The 23799-nt window shown below is 48.2% G+C and overlaps 1 pseudogene; it reads right to left on the reverse strand.

The window, feature by feature from the left end:
* Positions 1-1089: 1089 nt before the first annotated feature.
* The window catches only part of LOC119376375 (uncharacterized), a 58916-nt pseudogene continuing 36206 nt past the window's right edge, over positions 1090-23799 (reverse strand).

Below are 23799 nucleotides of genomic sequence, written 5' to 3' on the forward strand. Positions count from 1 at the left end.
TTCGTGGAGTAAACTTTTGTGAAAAGCGTCAAAAACGCTGATCGGCAAAGACTCATTAATTTACAACAGAACACTCTCATGTTTCAAACGACATTTGATGTCTTCTCTGTTTTCTTAACTAAGCCAATGTACCAACTGGACCATTAAGCAATAAGACAACGCTCAACTAAACAACTACGAGCAACACCAACAGAAGACTTCTCAATAAAAAAAGAAGCTAGCTCGGCCAACCGACCAGCGAACATGGCTGTAAGCTGACCGATAGACCAGTCGACCCAACAGTCCCTCAATCAAGTTCACTGCGCATGCATCAAAGCGCAGTTCATTTCCTCCTTCAAACGCAATGCTTACTGGCGCCTTACCAGACACTCGTGCTGCTCAATAAAGGATAGCCCGGCTGGCCCACATTGTCGTTGCCATGACGACGTGAAACTATCGGTTATTGAAGACGAAAATATCACAAAGCAGACTTATTCTCTTAGCACTCTCTTGTTTCTGTGAGGGAAACGTTTTCGCTTCCTCTCTCAGGCCTCTTTAAATCCAACCACTCGTCTGCACTAGGTTTCGTGTATGTACAGACGGGTCCATTGTTAAAGGGAACACTTGCGTGTAGGGTATGTCCGGATTTTGCTCTCTTGCAAAAGCACAATGGCTTAGATTTGCATAGGACTATTGGTGGTTGGCAGTTATTATGGTGGTTGACAGAATGTTATCACATCCACTTGCCCCTAGGGGGCCAGCAATATGAAAGGTGCCCATTCGAGTGTTCTCTTTAACAGTGGACGGTACTGTACCTTAAGTTAAGAAAAAAAAACTTTTTTTGCTATAAAGAGTTAGTCGTGTCACTCGGGCAAGCATTGACAAATCCCAAAACTATTGGAGGGCGCAAGAGGGACGACCACGAACACAAAACAAGAAATCAACAAACAACGAAGCGGTTTGCACTTAACAAAAAAAAATAATAGCATCGACGCAAAAAGACTGTCAATACCGGCCCCTCAAGATTCGCGTACATTTTTGCACAGTATATATAGAGAGAGACTGCCACAGTTTCTTACATGTTTTTTTTTTTTTTTTTACCTTCAGGATAAGAAGCGATTCGACATGCTAACATGTAACAATGATCCTGCTTAGTAACTCGGCAACTTGGACTCGTACTGATCGCGTTTGAAACTGCTTCTAGTAGAGGAATGCAGTTTTGGCCATAACGCTCTCGGGAATCATAAGCGACGAAGTGAGGGCAGTGCCTATTTGTGTTAACTGACTTTGTTACGCGTATTGGAGATCTATATAGTGAAGCGAGGCGTGACGAAGGAGACTCGACGGGACAGGCACAGCGGTGACGCTTTCAAGCTGCTTTTCACCACAGGTACGCAAAGCGACAGGTGGCACAGATGAGTCACTCCGTGTTTCGCAGCGACATTAATGGGAGGGGGATCTGTGCATACAAGTTTGATATCCTGCTCAGATAGGCAGTAGCGTCGGCTACGTCAGTCAACTTACATATCAAGAAGAAAGCTAGAAGTCTGCCAAAGCATGAACGGGCCACGGTATTGTGACGTAATCATTATTCATTGCCTAAACTTTCACAACTATGCACAACGAGGCGTCACATGACAACGTCACTTTGTCAGTGACGTCAGCGGTGACGTACCAGTTGGCCGGAGTTACGTTGCGACTCGCGAACGCGTCACTGTGTGGCAGTTTGAGAAAACGAATTCACTAGAGAAGTGAAGTACGCTGAAATTGTAGCGAGCGACGCCACCACTGTGAGTGTTGGCAGTGGTGAAGTCACTGATAAATGCGAATTACTGATGACGTTGATATATGAGTGAAGCCGTATCATTATTGATGTCATTCTCGGAAGTACAGTGTGAACTTGAGCCACTGAACATGTTACGTCACTCGTGATGTAATTCACTGCAAACTTGAATGCCGAAATGCAAATTGTTCGCGAATCACGACACAACATATCTTGTGCCAACATTCTCTTTCAGTGTTTAGACGATTTCGCATATTTGACGTCTCTTGTTAACCTTACTATAATACACAATACGCATGCTCCGAACAAAATTGACTATTTTGAGAGGGTTTGGCAGACTCGGTCTCGATTATTCTCGCCGATACGTGAAAGAAAAACCTCACACACCCAGTCTCAGAAGCACTCCGCTGTCGCCAGTTTGAAAACGCCGTCACACGCCGCTAGTTCCAACCATCCAAGTTCGAATCGCGTGTGCTTAACAGACTACACACAACACCGCTCCTTCAGTCTCGATGACTCATCAAAATCGCTGCATCGTCACGTCATGGCGTCCCGCTGCGTCACACCACTGCACTTTCAAGGCACACAGTGAGAAGTCTTTTCTTTTTCCTATCGACAGGACACTGCATTCGAGAGCACCTGTCCAGGAAGGAGCACGAGTCCGTCGCCATGGTCCCACACTTCACCGCAAGTCAGCACAAAGCACCCACAAGAGTAGTGACACGCAAATATTCAAGGATTTTTCTCGTGCCATTGCAAGCCCAAATCGCGTAACGCTTCCAAATGGACGATTATCGTAGAGGGTTAGCCTTTACAGCGGTGCGTCTTTGCTGGCAGTGGACAGTTCGAAGATACATACTATTGTAGTTGACAAGTTACAAGCACCATTAACAATAAAGAAAAAAAGACGAAGCAGTAGTATCTGCTATCATTGACTAAATTACGCGCAGGATGTTGGCCCTTGCCACTGGGACACCTCGCCTATGGAACACACCATCTAAGGAACTCTCCCACGTGTTCTGCCCTTGTCCTCTAAATGGTATGACATCACTGTCGTCCACAGCCTGAAGCGGGTACATTAGGCGAGGAAGATAGCTGGATCTCTAACAATTTAGAGCAGGATGCGATCGTCCGAAGCACAAAACGCTGTGTGAGCTATCGCTGCACGCAATGCAAACTGAATCGTGAAAGTTCAGCGAGATATTAGCTGCACATTGAAGGACTTCTTGTTGAGTAAGTAAACCATAGGTAAAAAGGCATTGAACCTCGTTTTAACACATCGCCCTGCTTCTAGCTTTTACATGAGACCGCACTTTTATTATACTACTGACACACAACATTACTCTACTTTAGTGACGACCAGGCATTACAATCATATCGTGAATGACCCACGATAACGCAAGGGGTTTTATCACACCGAGCATCTATGCTATGGCAGGATCAGGCACGGAGTATTTAGGTTTAGACTGGAAATCGCTCGGTTTTGGTATAGCAACACAAGCGGATGAATATAAAGTCTGAAGGACGGAGTTCCCCAGTACAGATGTCCCACGTCTCCACTTTCTTGCGGTAAAAAAAAAAAACACAAACGATCCTTGTCTCACGAGGAGCAACGTTGGCAGTTAGACTTATGTACATGTTTGAGAAAGCTGGCAAACAAACAAACAAACACTTAAGCGAAACGCAATCAACGGCGAACAAAGCCATAGAGAGGCGGGTTGTGCTTCACAGGTACAAAGTCCCGACCTTCTTTCCCGAACGTTCAGCGGCTGCCGCTATCTTGGAAGGCAAGTCGGCGTAGATGAACTGGTTCGCCTTGAGCTCGTTGTGCAGGAGCAGGTTGTACCTGTTGTTAGCCTCGACGTCCCAGAAGAGGTTGCTCAGAGACTTTGGCCGCGACAGCTTATGCGGAGGCACGGACCCCGCCGTGCGGTCATGCTTGGATCCTTTGGAACCGGAACCCTTGGAACCGGACCCCTTCGAGCCGCCGGAAGATGCGCCACCTCCGGAGTTGCTCGAGTCCAGGGTGTCGTTGAAGTCGACGGCAAGGTTGGTCAGCGACTTGTACCGGATGTTGAACAGAGGCGAGGTCGTGATCGTGCCGTTGACGGGCTTGGCCCCGCGGCAAGTCCTCGGAGTCCTCGACGAGGCCTTCTGGAAGATTGCCGGAGGCGGCGGGGCCACTGACGTGTTCACGCTGCCCACGATGACGCCGTTGGGTGGGCAGTGGTGATGCTGCGGGCACGGTGGGTGGTGGTGGTGGTGAGGCACGTGAGGGTGGTGCATGGAGGCGTCCTTGATGGACGCCGCGGCGACGGGGATGCGACCGGCATTTCGGAACATGCGAGGCTTGGCGCTTCCATTCCGGACCTGGTGCGAGCTCTTGACGAACAGCTTGTTGTTGGGGGGCCTTGGCACGCCCGACGACCTCGGGACGCCCGACCGACACGTCGGGCGACGCTGCCACCTTTGGACTTGTGCTCGTCCGAGCAACGCCTCATGACGGCCTCGTAGACGTGTGAATCGGTGTCCTTAGCTCGCACGATCGGGGGAGACTTCAACGCCGGCGCGGCCGTCGGCGGGGAGTTCGGGCCCGGGTCGGTGGCCATCGAGTACCGCCTGGCCGGGATCGTTTCTATGGGAGGCGGCAACGGCTTTTCCCGGGATGTCACCGAGGTCGCGGGGGCGCCTGGTGGTGATGGCGACGAAGGCGACGACTTCTCGCATTCGCTGTTGCCGTCGCCGACGCCTTGTATAAGCTCGGTCTTGATCTTATCCGGAAGCGGAGCGAAGCCGCGCACGTAGTCGTAGATCTGGTCGATCTCTTCGTACCGATAGTCGTCGGGCGCTGGCATAGACTGGACCCGTTCTACGCCATTAGTCGGTGGTGCGGTGGCGGTGGCGGGGGGACTTTGTGGTGGAGGGGGTCGGCTTGCCCTTCGGTTCGGAGAGGCTTCGCTGCGGTGGCGTCTTGGACGAGAAGAAGTCACTGCTGCTTCGCGTCGTCTCTAGGACCTCGATGGCGTCTATCCGGTCCTGCAGTCTCTTAGACCTGTCACAGGAGAAAACCGAACAGGTCTTGTCAAGCTTCAAATGGGTTTTCTTTCTGAGCTAGTTCTACTGGCATAAATACTGAGTACATCAAGGGTGACAAACGCAATGCAGTATATCAAACGACCGGTAATAATACAACGTCAGTGTCAGAATGCCTATGCCTGTGCATTCGTATGCTTTGTGTTAAGTGATATATAAGCTGATGGTCAAGTAAATCGCGTTATTGCATTTCACCAAAGCATACATCGCATGTCAGCAGCAATTGAACATGAGAACTACGTAATCAGAACGGCTAACAATGCTTAGATAAGACCCTCAAGTATGAGTGGTTGTCGTATTGTGCCTGCTATATCAGGTAGATTCAAGAGCGCACTTTGAAACGCTTATACCTACTGGCTGCAGTGCATTAAAGTTGTGAATAAGGTGCGACTCTATGAATCGGCTGTCTCTCGGGTACCGAAAGTTTCCCTGAAGCATATAAAGTTCGCGTTCATCCAGGTTATGACCTTTTACATTAAAACTGCTGTGCCACTGTTATCGGTAATTTTTTCGCCCTTTTCTTTTCGGTTTTGCCCTCGCTCCATCTTTTATTCGCACTTGCTTTTTTCTCCTCGTCCCCCTTTGTCGTTGGGAGAAAGCACCGGAGGCGTACACATACACCGTGCTAAGGAAAGCAGCTGCTGCCTTGACGACAAGCCTGTTCGTCGAAACTTTGGCTCCAGCAATCCTCTTCAAGGATTTTTCATTTCTTCGGGCTTTGACAGTGTAATTCAAGCAGACCTGACGTCCAATTTGATTGAGTGATCTTGATTTATTTGTTTATCGCAACACATGTGAAGGGAGGAAAAGGGAAAAGCCATTTAAAAATGGCTTGAGGGGGTCCTTCGCCTCCGTATTGGCAAAATACAGCAGCAAAGGCACAGACATTTTGTTTACATTTTCGTACGCTTTGACAAACCTTATTTTTAAGCACAACATTGTCATACACTCTGACGAAACTACCAATTTAATAAAACACATCATTAGTTGTTTTAGCAGACATCACATCTGCATAATACACGAGCGCAACACTCCATTTCAGCTTTCGCATTGTATTAGCGGCAATATAAGAATTATTTCCACTACAAGAAATGCCACTATCTTTTTTTCTATGATAAATCTCTCCCTTTCTCTCTCTGTCTCTCGCTCAAGTAGCGATTATCATTATCAGTCGATTCGACTTACTTTCACGTAAGAGGTCGCAAGAAGAGAGCAGAATGGGTCAGGGAACAAACGGGTGTTAAGGACATCTTAGTCGAAATCAAGAAGAAATTGACATGGGTAGGGCATGTAACGCGTAGGAAAGACAGCCGTGGACCATTAAGAGTAACGGATTGAATTCCAAGAGAAGACAAGCGTGCGAGGGGGAGGCAGAAAGTTAGGCGCGCAGATGAGATAAAGAAGTTTGTAGATATAACGCAGCAGCAGCAAGCGGCCACGTCAATCTGCAATTACTTGCAGACAAATTGGCAAAACGTGGGAGGGGTCTTTGTACTGCAGTGGGCGCAATCAGGCTGATGATGATCACGACTTACTTTTCCGTGAGCCTCGTGTACTCTGGCATCTGCACCAGTGCATCGACGTTCTTGGGCGGCTGCAGTCGCAGCGGCGCCGACTCCGGTAGGGACAACGCGGGCGCGTCCTTGACCAACGGCAGGGCCAGCACGCATTCCTCGCGCTCGACGCCGTACAGCCGGAGCTCGGAGGTCTTCAAACCTGAGGGCGCCGGTCGGCCGTGGACGAGACGCACCATGAGCGGGAACCGCTTGCAGAGCAGCGTCTTGACCGAGTGGACGCCCGAGATGTTGCCTTCCTTGGCGATCGGCGAGAACTTGCCCCGTGACTCGGCCGCCAGGTACACCGGCTCGCCGGCGGATGTCAGGCAGCGCAGGAATCGGCCGTGGGGAGCCGAGGACCGCAACCTGGCCAAAGAGGCTCGCACCATCGGAGACGTGTGCTGCGAGCGATCACGATTGAGGAGTTGTTTAGGTGAGACAGAAGTAGACGCGCAATAATATATAGTTACAGGACTGTCGTGGCCACAGCCTGGTGCTGTGCCTCTAACCATTGGCGGTAGTGCAGGATGTTAGGTCATCGCGTTTCCTTCTTCAGAAAAGCTAAAAGGAAGCATTTCACGGAGATGAATGAACCACGGCCTTCCAACATTGAGAAGTGCGTTACGAGAATTACCACGTTCCCTATTCAAGTATGTAGATGTCTTAAACTAGAAACGATGTCCCCAGAAGACCGCTCAACTGTCTTGATTGCGGTTTGCTATGTCCATAGGCGTGCTCAGGGTTCTCCGTAAGGGGGTGGCGCGCAAGTTCCACCACTGAGCAAACGTTTAATAGCCTGTTTTTTTTTCTAATGAAATTTTGGCTAGAGGCTGGACTGAATAAAGTGGTGTTCTGCTTGGTACCACATACCTTCAGATCTAGCGCGAAACTGAATGAATAAACGACGCAGGACGAAGAACACATGCTGTGTTCTCGCGTCTTGTCTTTTGTTGTAGGGTGACAGAAGGCAAGAACTTTAAAAGGGATAATCGACAACCCCCCGTGTGTAGCACGATGCCGCAAGCTCGCCCTGCCAATTGCTAGCTCTCTGGTTAGCTTAATTGGCAAAGCGACCGTTCCGGAAATGCGTTGGTTCTGGGTTCGATCTTCGGACCAGGAAGAATTTTTCGGCTACGAAGAAGTTTTCGTTCTGAGAAATCCGTATGAAATTCCATGTGGCTTCATGCTACAAACGGGTTGTTGTCAATTATCCATTCCGCCACCTTGCGGGATTCCGCAGATCTCATTTGCAAGATAAGACCTGTATGCAGCTGTTGCCTTCCGTCGCTTAAGATAGCAGCCCTTGCCTTCTTCGACACAGGATACAGTGCTTGCCAAGAGCAAGAGCTATATCTCATGTCGTCCTGCGTCGCTTCTGTACTCTAGTCTTAACGATAGCTACGGGGTATACGTATGGGGTCTAGCGCATCACATACGATGAGTGAAAGTCGACATTTGAGTGGCGCTAACGTTTGTCCAGTTCAGTCAACCTTGCCTCAATGCTTTCCCACTCTCAACAGAACTCGAGGTCACTCCCGGCCGCGTGCCACCGCCACTCACCTCCTTGACGACGACGAGTGTCTCGCCCACCTGCAGCGTCCTCGTCTTGTCCGTCACCTGCTCGGGGTTGTCCGGGTGCGCCAGGTGCGCCTTGACCGGCTCGCGCACCAGGCACGTGTCCGGCGAGCGGCGCATCAGCTCGGCGACGCTCTCGAAGCACCGAGACGCCCGGCCGTCCTCCGAGAGGATCTCAAACCAACCCCGGTAGCCTTCGGGGATGGCCAGCCGCGGTCCGATGGCCACCACCCGCTGCCGGTTCTCCTTGAACTTGACGCACTGGGCGCTGATGCGCAGCCGCGCGCCCAGAGGCGACAAGAACACCACGCTGCTCAGGCCGGGCGAGGAGAGGGACGGGACGCCCACGTGACGGTGCTGGCCTCGCACCACGCGCGCCACCTATGTGTACAGGAGAGAGACGTCGTGTAAGATAAGCAGCGCAATTGGTGATATTTCAAAATCATTTCTATATCCGAGAGTACAGCTTACTGCTGTGATTAGCAGACGGTGAACGTTGAGCCGCGGTAACCTGGCCTGCCATTTTAGTCTGCTATGAGCACTGAGGCGCTATTCTATACATCGTCAAATTCCGCCATGTTGTTAAATTCCGCCATTGGTAAACTCTGGTTGGTCCAGAGGACTGCTACAGCCTCTCTGATTGGCTTAAAATGCCACAATTACGAAATCTGCCAATGTGGCGGAATATGCCAATGTCCAGAATAGCACCCCTGATTAGCACTGGCGGTTGTTGACGAGTGTTGGCTAACAGATCACTAATGCCCACCAGTTTTCGATAAGTGATGGCTAGTCTTCTGTAAACGTTGCTAAACGAATGCTTATACCGGCTTATAGTGTTGCCTTAAAGGGGTCATGAAGCACCCCGTGGGCTTGTTGAAAAAACACATCCTGCGGAAAGCTGACACGGCTATGAACTGCTCTGCCAAATACTACAGTCGTGCGCGCCGCGTAAAGGCCACAAGCGGAGCGCGAAGTTGCCGTTTCCCCAGGCGCCCTCTTTTCAAACAGAGGCCGGTTCTCACTCTCGTCGGTGGGCGGGGCGTCTGGCAGTTTACGTCGCGGATCTGGCAGTTTACGTCGCAAGAGACATAGCATGCTTATTGGCCGACAGCCGACGTAAATCGAGAGCGGCGTTCGGATCAGATGCGCTTCTTGCCGCGGGGTGCCGCCACTTGCCGGCGCCGCACTCCTCAGTACACGGTAGCCGCACTCGCGCAAGCGAATCACAGCGGGAGAGCGATCGCGTTTCATGACGCGCACTGACGTAACTTCTTTCCCCCGTGTCATCCCTCCCTGTCTAGCTTCGAGTGCGCTCGTCGGCACGAGAAAAAGAGAGAAAGCGCTGGGAGCGTGCGCCAAACCCCCGTAACTCCGCTGATTCTTGACGGATTCGAGAAATTTTTGCGGTAATCGATTCGGGAAGCAGTAAACTCTGATACAAAGGTCATTAGATCATTACTTGTAAAAGTGGTTCATGACCCCTTTAATGTCGGTTAGTGCCGCCAGGCGTTGCCTAATGATGCCTAAAGTTGCCAGAATGATAGTAAGTGTCCCCTAATGTCGGCTATCCGTCGTTATAACAGCAACATCGTTTCCTGTCAAACTCAGCCCAAAGAAAGAGTTGTCTATCAGTTTTAGACGCAGTCGCAGTCTTTCAGATAGATATACTTCAGCATTGATTGCCCTTGTAAGGATAGGTGTCCTTAGTTGGGTGTTAAGAGGGGCACAGTAAGATGGGTACGGTTAGAAGGGTACGCTTGGAGGGTCACGCTTAGAGGGTCACGCTTAGAGGGGCACGCTAAGACGGGCACGCTTAGTCGGGTACGCTTAGAAGGATAGGCTTAGAGGGGTATGGTAAGAGGGGTACGCTTGGAATGGTTCCTTATAGGGGTACGGTAAGACGGGTACCGTTAGAAGGGTACACTAAGAAGGTAAGGAGGAGTATGACCCAGCGTACATATAAGCATTTTTATTCCTTTCGTTGTACCCAGTTGCACCCGGTTTGCTGTAATACTGAGTGCTCACCTGTGGCTCTGGAAACTTCTGCAGGAACTCCTGCAGGGGTACGCCGGTGTCGTCCCAGCGTACGGCAGACAGGTAGACGCTGGCGTCGCTTCCCGACATGCTGCTTTCGGATTTCGGACCCAGCTTGACCAGATTGTGATGCAAGGCAAGCGCGTCAAAGATTGGTGTTGTGCCCCTGCTAGGCCTCTAGATCCCCGACTTTCCTGCAGAAACAAACAAAAAAAAACGGCACGTCAGCGTAGTACTTGGTTGTTGATTAGTTTGAGAAGTTAGAGAAGTTGGCAGGTGTGAAATATAATTGTTGATGGAAATAGCATAAAGGCGAGTCACTGTGACACTCAGTCAGTAATGAAAGCGCGCCAAATGTCTGAACGCGCTGGCTTGCACGAAGAAAATTTTTTTAGGAAACCATCAGCGTCGTGAAAAACGCGCCAAACGTCTGAACGCCCGTGATTCGGACCAAGCCAGACATTTTTTCTAGCATTCGCTTCCGGTACAAAAAGAAAGGCTGCTGCAACCATTATTTGTCAAGGAGGTACAGCTAGATAAAGCTGGGACCGGAAAAATTCAAAGTCGGCCAAACATTGCATTCGCACTCAACAGATAACCTGTTACGCCATTCTTTGACCCGTTTTCACGTTGTTTGACACATAATGTGTCGTGGTATACCAACAAGCCCCAGATAACAACCATTGCGTCACTAGAAGATTAGTGGCCCCTCTACGAGGCACCAACATCTGACATTAATATGGAAAAAAAATAACAGCTCTACAAGTGACGTTCGTCGAAGCGAAGAAGTGAGTAATACAACGAAGGAGAATGATCAAGCGCCGAGCAAAGTAATCGAGTCTTTCGTTTGGAGCAAGCACACCGCCGAACATAGGCTTATCTGTGTCACCTAACCTTCGAAACAAAAGAAATGGGACGGCTATATCCGGACAAACACGGATACATAGAGAACGGGAGAGAATAAACGCCTTTGTCTTGCGTATGAAGCTTCGGAAGCACCCAGTTCTAAGTTTGTGCTAAGTTCTGGATTAAAATTAAGCCAAGAGAATCGAACAGGTGGGGGGGAGGGAAGGGTCCCATAACCGATACGAGTGTTAAGTAGGACAAGCAGTGACTCGCGACCAAGTCAACGAATCAGTGGAGCGCGCCAGCGAAAAGTCCCGCGACATTATTTTCAAATGTGCCTTCAAACTTGTGTAACTTGTGTTCGATGTTTGCGCAGCATGCAGCGGCAAGCGTGTCAAAATAAACGTCACGGCGACAGTGTGCAGAAGATAATATCTGGAGCGGAGAAGCCAAATCATGAGACTTGACAATGTAAAGACAAAAGCTGCTTGGTGTGTCAGAACTCGCTAAGAGTGTTTCTGAGTAACTTTCACAGTTTTTGAGTATAGGATGCGATATGGCGAGTATACACGGCACAAGGAGGTTAAAAAAATATTGGTGGAGTGGCGATTATTGCGCAAGAGTGAAGCCGTGCCCACCAAAAGATGGCGGCTGCGACCGCCATCTTAGCTGGGGCACGATAAATCATCGGCGTTTGGCGAAAGCGAGCGTTTTCGTCGCACGCCAGACGAGTTTAATATGGCAACTTTTATGGGTCAGACACTGCTCCAAGTGTGTCTTTGTGGTAATAGTTTTCATTAGTAAGCCTCAAAGTCATGGCAAATTTTATTGGAGATCAGTCGTCAATACTCCACTCGACGGGTTACTTTTGTCGGCAACAACGATCTTTTACTTCATAATTAACGTAGTATTCCCACTAACAGATCCATGCCATTTGATCTCTAAGTAGGCGCCACCAGAAAAGAGCATGTTTCCGAGCTCTTTGGTGGGCAGAAGCTGGCTTCACTTTTGTTGGCAAGGCGTTGCGAGAGCTTCCACTCCAGAATTCTTTTAGGGGCGAAGCTCCTTAAGGCGGCCCCCGTTCGTCCCTCGTAGTCGTAGTCGTAGTAGTGCGTAACCAGTCGTAACGCTAGTACCAGATCTTGACCTCCAAGGTGGTGCCGGTGGGAGATTTTTCCTGTGCGTTGTTGAACAATAAAAAATTCGCAGCGTGCGCGTTAACTAAAAGCCGAATTCTTCTGTCTCTCATTCCCCATTAGCAGCCATTGGCATGTTCCAGTAGGAAACGTTAGTAGAAGTAGAAGTGTAAGTGTTAGCTAAAAGCCGACTTCTTCTGTCTCTCATTCCCATTAGCAGCCATTGTTTACCTCCAAGGTAGTGCCTGGTGAGATTTCTCCTGTGCGTGATTAAACAATAAAAATTTTGTTCAAAACGCCGTTGATTGATGAAATAAACCAACGAAAGACGCCAGATGTTTTCTAAAAGCAAAACGAAAGAACGCCAGATGTTTCTAAAGCAAAACGAAAAGACGCCAGCTGCTTAACGAAAGACGCCAGATGTTTTCTAAAGCAATGGTTTTCTAAACAATGAAAATTCACAGCGTACATGTAAAATTAAAGTGAGCTGCAAGTCGTCATAACTCATCGAACCTTTAGTATAAACGCGCCCCATCTCACGTCGGTGATGATGTACTGGGCAGAATTCACGGAAGATTCACGGTTTACCGATGAACCTCCGCAGCTTCGCCCACTCATCATCATTCACTCCGTGGATATGCTGTGATTTTTTTTAACCATTTTGGCAGCGCACAAGCGCCGCATGTAATGAAGAACATCGAGGATTACGAAGGGAAGTCTAGCTCACGCATATAGTTTTACAAATTTTGCATCGTTTGCATAGTTGTAGCGTGAAAAAAAGATTGGTGGCAACCCTGATCCTTGACGAAAGTGTCTGGTAGTGGCGTCCGTCTGCCCTAGTGCACTCCTTGGGTTAACTTCGCGTTTCGTCGCGCTGCCGAAGCAGATCCCGGAGGCCACGTAGAAAGAAGCGCGCGGTTGAGATTAGCTCCGCCAGGTGCCGCAACGATCCCAGCTACTCCCAAGAAAATTGTCTGCTCTGTCAATGAACTCATTCGATTAATTCTCATTAATTATCCTGATAGTTAAATGGTCCTTAGTAAACTTACGATCCGATGTCATACGTATCCAATATAACTCTTAACTTCAACCGGAAACATTGATTTAGTACAACTTTTATTTTTAAAACATTTTTTTCTGAATATTCGCAAAACCGGAAATAGGTGCACGACCGGAAGTGCCAGGAGGTGAAACAAGACTCACGCGGCGCTCGTGCCATTATTATAGCGGCGTCCCGGGCGCCTGCCCGTTACGCCGACATAATACTTGGTATTTAGTCTGTGTCACATTCACAACAAGAAAATCGTAAAACCGACTTCCAATTCGGGAATACCAGTAGAAGTGTGAGATATTAACTATGCATGATTTGTTGTTTATTTTCAGGTGCTGATGGCTTTCGCGATTTCAGGCCCAAATAAAGATGCAGCTTTCGCCTGAAAGTGCTCTGGATCCTGTTACATCTGTATATTTTTTTTTTCAATTTTACGTTGCTTTGGTTCCCGTTGACACGTGAACACCCGCCGCACCAGCAGGTGGAATTGAGGCATAACTACAGCGTGGCGTCATGCCAGCTAATGAGAAGTGGGGAGCTAGATGAGTGAACTGTGAACAGTCAGGCCAACCGCCACTTTTCTTTTAGTCTCTTACATAATTCACTGATAGTCTCATTTCTGCGATCGAAATTTAAGAGCGCAAGACCGCAGAAGTTCCCCGCAGAATAACGACTTCAGGCCCTCGCATATTCACTCAATATGAGCACATCAAAAAAAAAAAGAGAGAGAAATCTTTCCTTTTTTTTCAGATTGAATTTTTTTTTGTCTTCTTCAGATGCGCGGGATTAAGATTTTCACTTATCACCAGACAGACCAGATGGCCATGATTTCCCGGTATGAGAAAGCTACTAAACCTACTGACGTAGGAAGACAAAAATAAACGTGGTCATAAAACGAAGTTTATTACTATTCCTTATCAAAAAGATCGAATAACAATCAAGATCGCGTTCGGGGATCGAAAGTGTAATAACAGGGTCGAGATCATCCAATGGAAGTCCTGTCTACATACGTACAAACGAAAGTTAAGGCACAATCATTTCTGTTTTTATTTGATTTTTTTACGAGTTCTACGCACACCTTGCACGAGCACCTATGGGTCGCGCCAGCTCATTTCGCATGCAAGCACTGCAGGTGCATCGTTTTCGCGTTCGCAACGTGGGAGGGGACTGCGCGCCCTGGCGCGCCCAACGATGCAACCTTAAAAACAATGCACGTGCATGCAGACGCGTCCGTTAAGAGCAGCACATCCGCGTCCGGAACAGGTACTTCCGCGTTGAAGATGCACCCCGCCTCGGCAACCATGCATAGTTTCATCATCTTTCACTTCAGCGATTATTAAACCAGAAAACAACAACGACAACATCAGCAACAACTCTCGCAGACGCGACGCAGGAGGTCTCGAAAGCAACGAAATGGGGCCGGACGGGAAATGGACGACCATTCGAAAAAAAGGAAGGGAGAAAAAGGCTTAGCGAAAGACAATCGAAATGAGTTGTGAACAAACGAATATAAAAAATATCTAGAGAGTGGTCGGAAGGAGCGAAAGGCTTGGAAACGACGTGATCCTTCATGTGCGGACGCGTTGACAGTAATGAACGCGGCGAAGGAGGAGTTGGAGGGAGGAACACTTCCCACAGAGGGCGCTACACGCCTACGTGCTTAGGCCTAACGTACCTCGCTCGACCGCTCTAAATCTCTCCATAGTGCGGCAATTTGCGTATACAAATTGCTATTCGCGTCGCTTTGCATGTGGGCTCTGTTTAGGGAAGGTCCGTTTCCGTTTTTCAGATGTTTTGAGCTTAACTGTACTTGTGTGGCATAGAAAGGTGCCTTGTTCAAGGGAACGCGAAATATGCGGTACACAATTATATATCGCTGAGATATGAAGGTGAGTGACCAGATGTTTTCGTGTATAAATGCACACCCGACGACGAAAGTTTGCTGGACATGGGCTGCATTGCAAACCAAAATTTCTTCTTCTTTACGACGCTTCCAATTTACGACACTGTGCTTCTAATTTGTTAATAGATGAGAGTGTACGTCGCCTAAACTACACTACAGAGTGAACGTTCATTTAAAGGATGAATGTTTTTCAGGGCAACGAAGAAAACGGCCTTCTTTCGCAACTCTCGTGTCCCGTAAATTTTTATAGCTGGGTGCATACTTTCAGTTGATTTCCGAAACATCTATCCCGAGAAAAGGAATGATTAAGTTTTCCAGTTCCATAACTAGTTAGGAGTTCCTTTGAACAATAAAACGTAGCGTACATTATCTTGAGCGCTTTCATCGTGTGAGCAAAGCAACCTCACCGCGATTTCTGTAGCACTTCTTTCTTGTTTTTTTTTTTTGTTTTTTCAGGCGTGGCAAGAGAATCAAATCCAGCAGTATGGACAATGCAGGCAAGACAGCTATATATAGTAACTAACGATATGTTACAAGAACAGAAAGCTGAGCTAGTTGGTAAGTATCCATTCTAAAAAGACAGGGCGTGCGAACACGGACACAAGAAAGAAGTCATGACACCCCAAACGCGGTAGTGTTTGTGGTGTCGTGACTTCTTTCTTGCGTACGTGTTTGCACGTCCTGTCTTTTTAGTATGGATATGTTAACGCAATACATTCTAACAAACGCACACACACTACAGACGAGTAGAGCTACAGAAGGACATTGATAAGTTTGAACTCCAGGCACCCCAGGTGAACTAACTGAGCATTAAGTCCTTCTTAAGCATTTGACTACACAGAAGGCCCATCTGCAGCCATTAACAAAAGAAAAAGCAAACAAACAAACGAAACAAACGCGCGCCGCCAAAGTTACGCGATTCCAAGATTTCACTCGCACGCGTCACGCTTCACTGATAGCCCATAACAGATTGAAACGAGGCACTTTCTCTCATTAACGCGCTGTTTTTTGACGTTAATTACCACTTTACGAAGACGAACCGACTAGCTGCCGACCAACTATACCTATTTACCACCCCCTGTGCGAGGTTCCTAACAGCAGGGCGTACGTGGGACGGCTAATGGTTTTTCGCCTCGCCCACATTCTCAGCCACTGAGATTGATAGAACCGACGAACAGGTTAAATAAAAATTTGCGTCCTATGGTGTAGAGAAAGTCAGTTAGCTAGACGAAAGCGAGGAAAATCGGTGGCTGCATAAGCAAGATGGAAAGAATGATATATAAAGGAAAAGATGGAGAGAGGGAGATAGGACAGCACGGATAGAAGGAGAACCATCAAACAAGATAGATAGATAGATAGATAGATAGATAGATAGATAGATAGATAGATAGATAGATAGATAGATAGATAGATAGATAGATAGATAGATAGATAGATAGATAGATAGATAGATAGATAGATAGATAGATAGATAGATAGATAGATAGATAGATAGATAGATAGATAGATAGATAGATAGATAGATAGATAGATAGATAGATAGATAGATAGATAGATAGATAGATAGATAGATAGATAGATAGATAGATAGATAGATGGAAGATCTGTCAAGACAGCACCCCAAAATTACAATTAACTGCCTCGCTGAACACCAACCGCCGTAGAGCGCCAGTCGGGATGGAGAGCAGTGACGTTTCGGTTCCGCCAGCTCGTTTTTACCAAAGAAAGAAAGAAAGAGACTGAAGAGGAACAGAGCAAGACGGCACGCAGGGACCGGCGCGATGCCGGAATTAATGGATCTTTAAACGGAGACCACCGGGCGTGAAGCACAGAGAAGAGGAGGGACCTCCCGCCGGTCGTCAGTCTCCTCGTGGTTGTATGTGGAGAACGAGATTTTTTTTTTTTTGCCGCACGTGACGTACACAACAGAACTGAGAATGAATCGAGTAAAATGTGAGAGCACGCTCGCTCCTTTTCGCCTAACGAGTAGGCGCCAGCTGAGTTGCGTCGTCCGTGAAAATTGGCGTAATGCGAATGGCACTCCCGAATTCACTTCGTGTCTGGCGCCGCGTGCCCCTGCACATATTTCTCTCTCTCTCGCTCGCCCATTGCTTCTGTATTGTGTTTTGTTGCAGCTGCTGTACTTGATGAACTTGAGTTTGAGAGCACACGGAAGCAATGACCTTGAAGTGTTTCCTTTTCTTGCTATATCGTTGCTTCGCAAATTTAGCGCGCCGGAGTTAACTTGAATTTAGCTAGTAGCTCAGAGTATACGCGTGCAGGACATCTGAGCATTGAAATATACAGCCAGAAATAGTAGAGCCATTCATGGAAACGTAACTGGAAGGAATTCTGGCGCTAGTGTTTGCGAGAGTTTCATGTAACGCCGTTCATCAACAGTAGGAATCACGCATGCGTGATTGCCTCAGCCTTGCCCTTCTACGTTTTCAAATGGCTTTGTGACTTTGCGAAAATGATCACTCGGTAATATACTGATTCATAGATGCGACAGTCAGTTCGCGATGAACGTGCAGCTGCGCGGAGACTCATTCCTTTCCACTAAGTTAAGCATGAATTTCTCGTTTGTAGGCGATGTCCGATTGAACGCAGCATAGGCGGCTGTCACCGAGTGACGGACACCCAACGCATCTCGAAGGCTGAGCTTTCGCTGACTGCACTCGCCGGAAGTAACTGGAGAGCCGTAAAAACGCGTTACAAGCGCCACGTTTCTGGACGCGACCGATCGCGAGAAGAGTGATAAAAGTGCGTTAAGTACTACTTCAAAAAACGACCGAAAGACAGAATCGCGAACACTGCGCGCATGCGCCGAGACAGCGAGCGCACTTTGTACTAGCCCACGTAGTATGTAAATGGGAGGGCTCTTACTGTTTGTTCGCTTGAACGCTGCCATCATACCCGTCTCGTTCTGAAAAAGTGTTAAACGTTGAGATCTTCCGTGCCGAAACCACGATATGATTGCGAGGCACGCCGCAGTGAAGACTCCAGGATTAACGTGCACCTTCAGTCTAAATACACAAACGATATTTTTTTGTCTTTATCTAAGCGCGACCGCTGCCACCGGGAGTCGAACTCGCACCACCTTCGTGCTTAGCAGCGCAACGAGCAGCGCAACGAGCAGCGCAACGCCCCAGCAGCGGCTAAGCCGTGGAGTGTGGACCACGGCTCGTTGGCTCTCTTGTACTCCCTTTCGGCACCAGTACCCATGAAAACGGTCATTCGAGGCAGTCAGCGAGGCAGAACGCCTCGACCGCCGCGCGCGCGCGCCGACATCCGGGTAATTATATTAAAAGAAGAAGAAGAAGAAGACGTCGACGCACGGGTTTCCGAGGACGTCGACACTGGTGCTGCAGCGTATCGCGCCTTCCACAAAGAAGAAGAGGAAGATGAAAGCCAACACCGATGTCCCCTCTCGCGCTTAACCGCTCGCAAGCGAGAATTTACGCTCGCCTTCGCCTGTCCCGCCCAGTGTATACTACCCCTAGACGTGTACGTATATATCAACGCTGGAGAGGTCGAATAAGAGGAAGAGGAGGAGTCAGGAAGCACAACGCCCCCGAAATAACACCTCTCGCGGAGTGCGTACACACACAACCACACGGTGTCTTCGAGAGCTCAGCTATCTGTCCGAGCGCCGGACTGTATAAATACGGCGGAAGTGTGTTTTACCGTACCGCCCTTGCGTTTGCCGATTCACCCGCGTGTTCTTTACTTAGAGATCCCAATGGCAGCTCCGCGCGACTTCGCATTCTACGTCGCGCATTCCTTTAGAAGAAAGGCTCGGCTGTTGTTTGTTTGTTTGACTGGTTGTCTTTCACTGTTGCCGTTTTTTTTTTCCTTTGTGTCGTGATCGTCGCACTTTCCGTTTCCGCGCGCACACACACACCTACCTGTCGGCCATCGCTCTCGGATTCAATTAGCTCCGGTAGCGAAACGATGCGGCAGAAAACGTGTACGTGCAGCCACCGCCTATCGAGGAAAATAACGGAGCTATTGCTGAAGAAACGGCAGAGAGCGAAGCGCTTAAGTCGAGAAGAGACGGGAGCTCCGGCGAAGAAGGCGGGATCGTGGGCGGAGAGTGCCTTTGTTGGCGGAATGCGAGGTTTTGATTTTCATACCTTTTGCTACTACTGTTTGCGCCTGTGTTTTTTTGTCTATATGTGCGTGTGCGTGCGTGTGTGCGCTGTTTGCATTGTTTCCTGTTTTTCCACTTTCTGTGCCTGTGTTTGTAATGTTTGTGCGTGGGCAAAGCCCTTGGTGTCTCCACCAATTCGAGCTCCTGGTAACGTGTCAACGAACGCTGACCATGGAAGAGTGTACCCACAGAAACGGAAGCGACGCGTTACAGCATCAACGCGACGGCCGATCTCTCTCTCTCTCTCTCTGTTCCTTTGCCCCCCTCTCTTTATCGACAAGATTCATTCCAAGAGAACAGACTCTAGGGCTAGTTGGTTTGGCACATTCAATGAAGCCATACCGCTGAAAACACAGGGAGGAGGGAAGAGGACAGCACGTGCGCTGTCCTCTTCTTTGGTCCCTGTGTTTTCAGCCGTATGACTTCAGTGAAAGACACATTCCATCAGATACCATTTATTTATAACAACTGTCGACGCAGCAACACTGTCATAATAACGCTGCAGTCTGGACACCCTCAGCAACACTCGAAATCGAAAGCTCGCTGCACACTTGGTAACGCATAAAGTGATATTGTCTGAAACCAGACTTATATCAAGACAAAAAAAAAAAAAAACGAGCCGCAGTGATTCGCCCCTTTTGACCTAGGGACGATATCGTCTTGTGAAATCATTTTATATGACTTCATAGTGACGTTGGCGTAGCATATCACAGATGAGTTCGTAACGTCATCTCTGACCAGGTGACGTTTTCGGACTGTTCGTGTTGACGTCCCGACGGCCATATTTTGCGTTTCGATATTTATAATTATACTAAATATTATTTAGATATGTTTGTATTTATATGTATTTATTGTAGTTCTATGTACTTATATGTACTTATTTGCTCTGTAGCTCAGTACTAACTACTCGTTAAAAAACGGAGCCCTGCAACAGCCCTTGAATGGGCTCTGCGGTCCTACCTGTATAATAATAACCGGGTATTACATGTATAACATACAATAAAAATTGATTGATTAATTAATTGATTGATTGATTGATTGATTGATTGATTGATTGATTGATTGATTGATTGATTGATTGATTGATTGATTGATTGATTGATTGATTGATTGATTGATTGATCTGAAGTTTCCGCGTAAGTACAGGCGCCGCTTACAGGTGACGCAACATACATAATACGCCTAAAATATGTCTAAAACATGTTTCCACGAGGCTTCCCGTGCTAAATGCGCCTGGCCTTCAATAGCGCATCATCTTGGAGAGGTCAGCGAGAGCGAGCTGCGTGATTCATAAATGCGGGCATGTGCAAGGCCTCCGACATACGAGACGTGGAGCAACGCGCGGCAAGCAGTAATTTCGGAGGCAATGCGTCGAAGCTTTCATAAGTTGTATCAATTTGTGGAGCGCTTTACCGGTTACCCCCAGCTTGTTTGGGCCGCAGAAGCGATCGCAGGTCAAACGTATTCCGCAGTACGAGTCGCGGACTAATCTTTATCACATGGTCATTGTATATAAAAAGCAGGTCCGGGTGAGAGCATTCGCATCTCATGCCTCCATCGGAACGTTGGCCGGAGAGGCAGGGAATCAAACCCGCAACCTTGAGTTCGGCAGCGGAACCGCCTCCCGCAGTGCGAGATCAGGAAGGCTTTCGGTGTCAGCTGGGAAAAAACGCACAAGGCATCGCAACCAACTGCCCCGCATTTAGCTGCTCAGGTTACAGGCAATTTGTCGTAAGGCACATCGGTGCCACCGCACTGGGCTGTTGTACGAGTCTTTTCCCATTCGACTACATGGCGGCATGGATTAAGGTCACGAAACGTCGAATGCACCGACCCAACAGTTTTAATGTATATACGTCTACGGTAGTGCCATTCGTTTTGTGTTTAAGGTGCTGCTAAACCACCCCGATTTCAACGACTATAGAGTGGTCTCTTTCTTGCCTTCGCTGCTCTTCCTATAGAATATATGGTAGGCCAACAAAAAGAACATCAACCAAACGCCTGGGCAAGGTACTATCTTCTCCTCGCCCTTTATTTCTTCATAAAAGATGTCGACAATGTCAGCACTTAGTGTTGGGTCTCTCAGGAGTTGAGTTCGCGCCTTTCGGCTACACGCTGTTATCTCTTGCGCAGTCAAAGATGCCCAAAACGAACAACACGATGTATGCGAAGCCGGTTGACGGCGCACGATAGTCATGCGGGACAAACACGACAGAACGGGCGTTCGGCTGTAACACATATCAGAGAAGGGGACAATTCACAACTGATATTCCTCGTATATGGACCAATCGAGAGCTTATTTCCTCGTGACGTCACGGGAACAGACTGCTGGCGTCACGAATTGCGGCGAAAAGACGGGAAACGCTGTAGGAGAGAATAACGCGCTCGTTCTTTTGTGTTTTCAGAGATTGCTTAGGGGCCCTTCTCTTAAAAAATGGATTTAGATAATCTAAAGACTATCTAAGCCCATTTTTAGACAGTATACAGAATGTTTAAATCAATTTTTATAAGGGTTCATCTAAATTCCCTAGATTTTCCCTGTTCTAGGGACTTTAGATTCAACGATACAAAACGGCAGGGCTACAGTGCAATATGACGGCACCGAAACCCGCCCGTCGAATAGCACACACCACAATTCCGAAAGGGTGCGCAGTGACGTAACACCCTCCTCCTCCGCATCCTGCATTCACGCAAATTCTTATTATACAGCAAGATTACGGGAACAACCGCCTGTCTTAACGCTGCCGAAGCGGGGCTAGCCGGTTTAACGCAAGGCCGTCGTCCCGTGCATGTCTCAAACGTTCATATGCTTCCCCGTTCGCCCCTATAGACTTCGAGACGCCATTAGTCGGTGAGGTTACCGGCAGGTAATCGCGCCCGCTAATCTTGCGTGACCAACATGCTGCGTTCGCACGCGACAAATCTGCACGACGCGAGAGAGGAGAAGAGTCGGTCGAGGACAGCGTTGCAGCCGAGGCGCACAAATGGTTGCAAATTACAGCGTAAAAAAGGCGGAACAACCCGACTGCCTGCCTGCCCGTGCAGTGCGGTGAATTCCAGAACTACGGGTTCGTGCAGTGCACGACGCGGAGATCCGTCCCATCCCGTATGTATACGTAGTTGTTAGGCAGTCTCTTTGCGCAAGCGCAGTGACGCGAGGGGTACACGGTGTGCCAGATCGACGTCTGTCGATCGTTTCTAGAAGCCTCTGGTTATTGCAGCTGGAGTGGCGGCGGCGTGGTGCCCGCGCGCGTTAAACGACTGTCCGCATCAATTGAGTTCCGTCGTGCGGCGAGTTAATAGCACGAGTTAACTGGGCTAGCGAGTCGGACTGGTTCAGGTGCAAGCACACGGCAAATAGGAGCAACGTTCGACGACGTCGTACTTATGGAACCGTTATCGACATCTTCAGTCATCAGCTTCATCATTGGGAGCGGATGTAATGTCCAGTGCGAGACGACCTGAAGGTAGTCCGACAGCAGGGCATAAGACAGTACGGTAAACGTACGTATGCGGATAACTTGTGGATGGAGGCATAGTATGTTGCACAATGACTTGCAGCATCTTTTTGTCTCCAATCTCTTCGCAGTTCCGAACTACTCAGGGGGCTTTCGAAGCTGCTTTTTTCTTACTACCTCTGTATTTTTCACAGACAGAAAACGCATATTTCATTGATTGATTGATTGATTGATTGATTGATTTTGATTGATTGATTGATTGATTGATTGATTGATTGATTGATTGATTCTGGAAACACTATCCCATCCGTACGCATACAAAACGGAATAAAGTACATCTTCATTCACACTATGCACTTGCTTTTCAGTCAGCCTGTTTCATGGGTTAATTATTCCCATAAAAGATGAGTTAGCATACGTGTTTGTCCTGGCGGGGTACCCCAGGATTTTGCAGTCATGCCCAACAAGGCTTTGACATGTAATGAAGTTCCTGTAGGTAAGTTTTCCTGTTAATTACAGTTTCATTATAGTATAATAATATTTGTTGGGGTCTAACGTCCCAGAACCACGATATGATTATGAGAGACGCCGTAGTGGAGGTCTCCGGAAATTTCGACCACCTGGGGTTCTTTACGGTGCACCTAAATCGAAGTACACGGGCCTCAAGCACTTTAGCCTCCATCGAAAATGCGGCCGCCGCGGCCGGGATTCGATCCCGCGACCTGCGCCTCAGCAGTACAGCACCATAACCACTATACCACCGAGGCGGGTAGTTTTATTATAGTAAACTGAATGTAAAAAAAGTGTTTGTTTTTTTTATCTCAGATTATTACGGCGGGTAGAAAGGGATTGCCATTCAAGCTCAGCCAATTCATTGCAGTGCAGCTCCTTCTCCTTCCGTACTGCCCCAAGATGAACATGGCAGCTTACTTTTGTATTCGCTATAGAGTCAATTAAGTTTGCTTCGGCGGAGTCCCACAACACAGTCATACTCCAAAATTATTCCAACACAGGTAACATATTTCAGTAAGACGCTCTGGCGGGCTAGTTGGTTCATAGCATTTAGACGTTATTAATCTGCGCGAAGAGATGAATACACCAGTAAGGAACATACAGGGCACCACTGCGTCCATGGTGTTCCATATACTCCTGAATAGTGTCCTCATCTTTCCGCGCAGTTTGATAACGTCTAAAAGGTAACATATGCCATAAGTTTTAAATTCGCATGCGAA

This window comes from Rhipicephalus sanguineus, unplaced genomic scaffold (genome assembly GCF_013339695.2).
Source record: "Rhipicephalus sanguineus isolate Rsan-2018 unplaced genomic scaffold, BIME_Rsan_1.4 Seq1182, whole genome shotgun sequence".
In the NCBI taxonomy this organism is placed as follows: domain Eukaryota; kingdom Metazoa; phylum Arthropoda; class Arachnida; order Ixodida; family Ixodidae; genus Rhipicephalus; species Rhipicephalus sanguineus.